The sequence below is a fragment of the Nicotiana attenuata genome, unplaced genomic scaffold (genome assembly GCF_001879085.1).
Source record: "Nicotiana attenuata strain UT unplaced genomic scaffold, NIATTr2, whole genome shotgun sequence".
Lineage (NCBI taxonomy): Eukaryota > Viridiplantae > Streptophyta > Magnoliopsida > Solanales > Solanaceae > Nicotiana > Nicotiana attenuata.
In genome coordinates, this window is record NW_017671050.1 from 345,203 (window position 1) to 351,314 (window position 6,112).

The following is a 6,112-nucleotide window of genomic DNA, read 5'->3' on the forward strand; positions in this document are numbered from 1 at the left end:
GGGCTGTTATTTAGGGATTAGCCACATGAAATTTGAAATAAATTTTTTAACTTCAGGACTTTATATCCTGAAAAATTGAACTTGAAAACTAAAATACAGGACACACTGGCTAATTGCTAAATAACAACCTCTAGAATGACTACCTAGTGTCATTTTTACAAGTTTTGCGAGAATGGGTAAAAATAGCACAGTTTAACCAGTTTTCGGACCGGTCATCAAAAATAGCCAGCGTTTACCAAGTCAATGAAAAATAGCCACTATTTTGCTGCAACAGAGACCGGTCCAGCATAATATACTGGAGTTCGGTGCACCTGTATATGAACTCCAGCATATTATGCTGGAACTCCAACACACGGAAAGTTCCAACATAATATACTGGAGATTCGAGCACTTATGTATGAACTTCCAGCATATTATACTGGACCGGTATACTTTGTTGGAACTCCAGTATATTATGCTGGAGTTCTAGTGTATTTATGCTGGAACTCCATCATATTATGCGGGAGTTCTACCATATTTATCCTGGAACTCCAGTATAATATGCTTGAGTTCATGTATAATTATGCTGGAACTCCAGCATAATATACTGGCGTATTTTTTGGGTTTTGAACAGTGTTTTCGCTCAAATTTATCTTTATATAAAAAGTGGCTAAATTTCAATTACTTTTGAAACTGGCTATTTTTGAACCACCACTTGTAAATCTGACTATTTTTAAATTTCTCTCCGAAAATGGGGCCGAGCGAACTTTCATGGTTTCCTTTTTTTGAGGAATTTACACATAATACAACCTTCTTAAAACTAATTTAAAAGAATTACAGTTGCTTTCAGAAAATTACATAAAATATAATTTTTTATAATTTTTTACTTTTTAATTAAATCATATACAACTTTTCATATCCCTTAAATATCTCCATTAAAGCCACTTAAATAGGAAACTCAAATCATTTTTGAGTATTCAACCTATTTTAAACTTATCAACTACTCTCTCTGTCTCCAATATACGTTGTTTTGCCATGCTTAGGTGGAGAAATCATTTTTATCTTTCTCTTCCACAAGCTCATAGGCATAACATTATTTTTTGTTTTTACTAAACTTTTTTCTTTGCCAAAATTGCCTAATCACGAACTTATTTTTCAGTCTCCACTAATCTATTCTTTCTACGAAAAATGTTCAAAAATACCCATGAACTATGATTTTTGGATTAAAAATACCCTTCTTCCATCTATTGAATTAAAAAAAGCCCATAAGTTTTTTCCGTGGGTTAAAACTTAAAACTGCCTTTCAGCTTAACAGAGCTGATGTGGGTCTTCAAGTGAGTTACGTGGCACAGTGTTATTGGTCCAGCTAGATTAACTTACCCATCATATATCCGACCCATAATATAATACCCGACCCAAAGTTAATACCCGAATACTAATTAAACCAAAACCCACCCAAATTACTCATTCTTCTTCTGTGCAGCTAGGGCTCCAAAGTTCCTGCTTTTTATTCCTCTTCTTTCTTCTTCCTCTTCAATATTCCCTCTTCTTTCCCATGCTAGATTCTCTGATTAAAGTAAGTATTTATATTTTTGGTATGTAAAGTTCTGGGGTTTTGAAATTTTTGGTTGTTTGACTTTTATCTATTAAAAAATGGAATCTTTGACTGTTTTTAGGCTTTGTTTATAGTTTATTGTATGTAAAAGCTATAAAATTATGGTGGTGGGGTTTTTATTTCAATACATTATCGTCCCTTGTTTGTCTTATGCCATTGATTCTTGCGTATATTAATGCTTTGAATATAACTTAACGTGCTTTCTTTTTTGTGTTTTATGCCGCATGTGGTCTTTGCAGAATGGTTGAAAAAATAGATTTGATTTTTAATTATGGGTCAGTGGGTGAGAAAACCACAGCCGGTATACAGTAAAAAACTTATTCACGTGTGGAGAAGTTACGAAGCAGATTTTTTGTCTTACATTGATATTTATAAAGAATTCATGAGTGAGAAGTTAGGGTATATTGAGGTGAAGCAGCTTTTACTGATTGGACCATCTGGTAGATATTATGTGGTAGTAGGAGATGAAGGTGTTAGAGCTCTCCAAAGTTTACTTTCAGATCAGTTTTAAATTTTGAACTTATTTGCGGTAGACAAATATGAAGAAGATATCGTGTCTGTTCCGAATATTATTCACTTCCATGAGACTTATAGTGTTAATGTAGAACCTGGAACAGATTGTGATCGTAGTGAGGATGATGTGGATGATAATTTTTTGTCTAGTGAAGAAGATGATAGAGAAGAAAGGTTGGAAGTATTCAAAAAGCAAAGGACACTTGGTATCACTGAAAAGCTTGAAGAGTACAAGGTTTTGGAGAAAGGTATGTCCTTTAAAAATCAAAAGCTGCATTGCGTAGAGTACAACATTACATCACGCCAAAATAACTTTCATTTAAACACCAATCTATATCATTACAAGCAGAAAAATCTGCATTTTAACACCAAAATAGCAACATGAGACTACCAAAAACTGGAGTACTACATAGCAGATTTGTACTGCATTTAAAAACCTGTGATGACCCAAAATGTCATCACTTGTTTTTAAATTTAACTCTGTATTTCCGAGGCCTTGAGAACCTCTTTTAGCCTCCCCTCGATTTGCGTGCGCAGTTCGGGCGCGTAGCCGAAAAGCTTAAATACGAAAATCTGTGAAAAATGGTAAAAATTGGCTATAAAATGAGTTAATTTGACTTCGGTCAACATTTTGGGTAAACAGACCTGGACCCGTGACTTGACGGTCCCGAAGGGTCTGTAGAAAGATATGGGACCTGGACGTATGCCCGGAATCGGATTCCGAGGTCCCATGCCCGAGAAATGAATTTTTAAAGGAAATTGTTTTCTGAAATATGTTTAAGGAAATTTGAAATGAAATTTGATTAGAACGTGTTGGTATCGGGCCCGTATTTTGGTTCCGGCGCCCGGTACTGGCCTGATTTAAGATGTTTCTGTAAAATTTGGTGAAAAACGGACGTCGTTTGACGTGATTCGGACTTGAATTGCTAAAGTTGATGCTTTAAGAAGTTTGAGAAAAATGCTTTGATTTTGAGGTTTTATTTGTTGATAATGATGTTATTTTGGCGATTTGATCGCACGGATAAGTTCGTATGATGTTGTTGAGTTAGTACGTGTGTTTGGTTAGGAGCCCCGAGGGCTCGGGTGTCTTTCGGATGTGTTTTGGGAAGTTTTGAGTTTAAGAAAAGTTGCAGATTTTCTGCAGTCAGTGCCCAGGGATTTTACCCTTTGCGTTCGCGTGGTACCACTCGCGAACGCGGAGCCTTGGGGGATTTCTCATCGCGAACGCGACCTGTGTGACGCGAATGCGTAGGGTCATGGGGGAGGGGTCACCATTTGTGCATCGTGAACGCGACATTTGGTCCGCAAACGCGAGGGCTCGAGAAGCTAAAGCTTCGCGAATGCGAGCCTGTCTACGCGAACGCCAAGGCTGCCCAGCCTGACCTATCACGAACACGAAGGGCAATTTTGCCCAGTTATTTTAAAGTCCCAAAACAGAACCCATTACGGATTTTCGTAAAATTTCATAAACCCTTTCTTCTCCAAAGCTCCTAGGCGATTTTTGAAGCACTTCTTCACCAAAGCTTCTTGGGTAAGTAATATTTAACTTGTTTCTTTTATTTTCCATTAACACCCACTAGAGTTCTAGGCCTAAAACATGTAATTAAGGGTAGGAAATTAGGGATTCGGGTAGAACTAGGAATTTTTGATTAATGGTGATTTAGACCTCGTTTTGGGGTCGAATTCTGAAAATAATATATTTGGGCTCGTGGGTGAATGGGGGATTTGATTTTGATCCGAACCTCGTGTTTTGACCAAGCGGGCCGGGGTCGATTTTTGGATTTTTGGGAAGAATGATTGGAAAGCTATAATTAGGCATTGGATTCAAATTATTTAGCATTTATTGATGTTATGAAGTCATTTATGTACAGATACAATTGATTTGGAGCCGAATTCGAAAGGAAAGGCAGTAATTGGGGATTGAGTTGGCCGTGAAGTTTGAGGTAAGTATTTGGTCTAACCTTAGCTTGAGGGATTAGGAGTTGAGTCTTATTTCCTATGTGGTAATTGTTGAGTACGACGTATAGGCATGGTGACGAGTATTTATACGTTGGTGTCCAGCATGCTCGTGAGTCTTTATATTGTGATTATCATGACTTCGTTGTATCTTTCATGCCTTGGTGATGGTTTCTAATTGTTGTATAAAGTTTGTGGAAAGAATTGTGACCTATGAACCTTGAGGAGCGTTGGCTCATGTTGTATAACGAATTGTGAAAGTATAAGTGACAACTGAACTTTTAGAACATTGGCTCGAGTTGTGAAATGAACTGTGAAGGTAAAAGTGATAATTGAACCTCTAGAGCATTGGCTCGAGTTGTGAGGTGAATTGTGAAGTGAAGTGAGAAAGAGAAGAGATCATTATGTTGTCACCCTTTCGGGCTATTGTTGGTTTATTCGTTATCTCCCTTGTCGGGATGTGGATGTTATTGATGTTGGTCCCTTGCCGGGATTCTTGTTGCAAATTTTCTTTATTTCCTTACCCTATTGTTTGTGATTGTTGTTTGGATGAGGAAGAGCGTAAAACACAAAGGGTGATGCTGTGCATTGTTTGTTTCGTGAGGAAAGAGTGTAAAGCTCGAAGGGTGATGCCGTGCCGCACGATGTACCATTTCGTGCCTATTATATTGATTTCATGGTGAGGAAAGAGTGTAAAGCACGAAGGGTGATGCCGTGCCGCACGATGTACTATTTGGTGCCTATTATATTGATTCGTATGGTGAGTACGAGAGTAAAAGCACGAAGGGTGATGCCGTGCACTTGTCCTTGATTTCCCTGATTCTTGCTGATAATTGAGTTACATTGTCCTTTACGTTTATTTGCTGATTTTCTGTTGTTACTTGACGTTATTTCGAGGTTATAGATTTCCTTATCCTATTTGCCTTGTGATTGTTGTTTGGGTGAGGAAGAGCGTAAAGCACGAAGGGTGATGCCGTGTATTGTTTTGGTGAGAGAGAGTACAAGCACGAAGGGTGATGCTGTGCACTTGTCTTTGATTTCCTAAATTTTATTGATCGTTGTGTTACGGTTTATCTACACTAAATTGCTGGCTTCCTGTTGATACTTGTTGTACCCCGCAGCATGATTTTCCCTTCCTACTTTCAATTAAACCGTGGTGATCCTCATACTTATTTGTTGCTCTTCTGATACTATTCGGTGTTTCCCCGCAGCATGTTTTCCCCCTCCCATCCTTACTTCCTTATACTTGCTTTACTTTTCGCTGTATATTATATAACTGCATAGATTTATTTGATAGTCTGGTCCTAGCCTCGTCACTACTTCGTCGAGGTTAGGCTAGGCACTTACCAGCACATGAGTCTGTTGTGCTGATACTATACTCTACACTCTTTTGTGTAGACCCCAGTGTTGTAGACTTCGGACCGCGGTGGGATTGTTGATACTTGCTCATCAGGCGACCCGAGGTAGTCCTGCAGGCGTCCACAGGTCTTGGCGTCTTCTTCTACCTACCGTTCCTGTTTCATTTCCCTTATATTCTAAAACAGTGTATTATTATTTCTTCAGACTTTGTATGTAGTAAATATTAGACCGTCTGTGGCACCGTGATACCAGATTTTGGGTGGTTAAGGATTTAGTATTTGAATTAGTTATAGTTTTCATATATTTTATCGTTGTTTTCTACTTGAATTTAAACTTTAGCTATTATCATGTATTCGCTTTATAATTGTTAAAAAAAGAAATAATTGGTTAATGAAGTATCTGAACTAAAGGTTTGGCTTGCCTAGTTCACATTAGTAGGCGCCATCACGACTTCCAAGGGTGGGAAATTCAGGTCGTGACAAGTTGGTATCAGAGCTCTAGATTACATGGGTCTCGCAGTTCACAAACATGCTTAGTAGAGTCTGAGGGATCGGTACGGAGACGTCTGTATTTACCCTCCAGAGGCTACAGAGTTAGGAAATGTTTCACTTCTATTCTTCCTTGTCGTGCGATTTTGTTCTCTCAAATGCTAAATTGAAACCTCTACTCTTGTCCTTTTGCGAATGGTGA

At 38.2% G+C, this 6,112-nt stretch overlaps 1 long non-coding RNA gene across 2 annotated transcripts; it reads left to right on the forward strand.

Moving 5' to 3' along the window:
• The first annotated feature begins 1,448 nt into the window (after positions 1-1,448).
• Positions 1,449-5,725, forward strand: LOC109205520. 2 transcript variants are annotated; one of them, XR_002064690.1, is made up of 3 exons: positions 1,449-1,555; positions 2,200-2,355; positions 5,462-5,725. It is a non-coding gene; the product is annotated as an uncharacterized LOC109205520 (long non-coding RNA). The 2 variants fall into 2 exon arrangements; XR_002064689.1 differs by lacking the exon at positions 5,462-5,725 and adding an exon at positions 3,979-4,016.
• Positions 5,726-6,112: the final 387 nt, after the last annotated feature.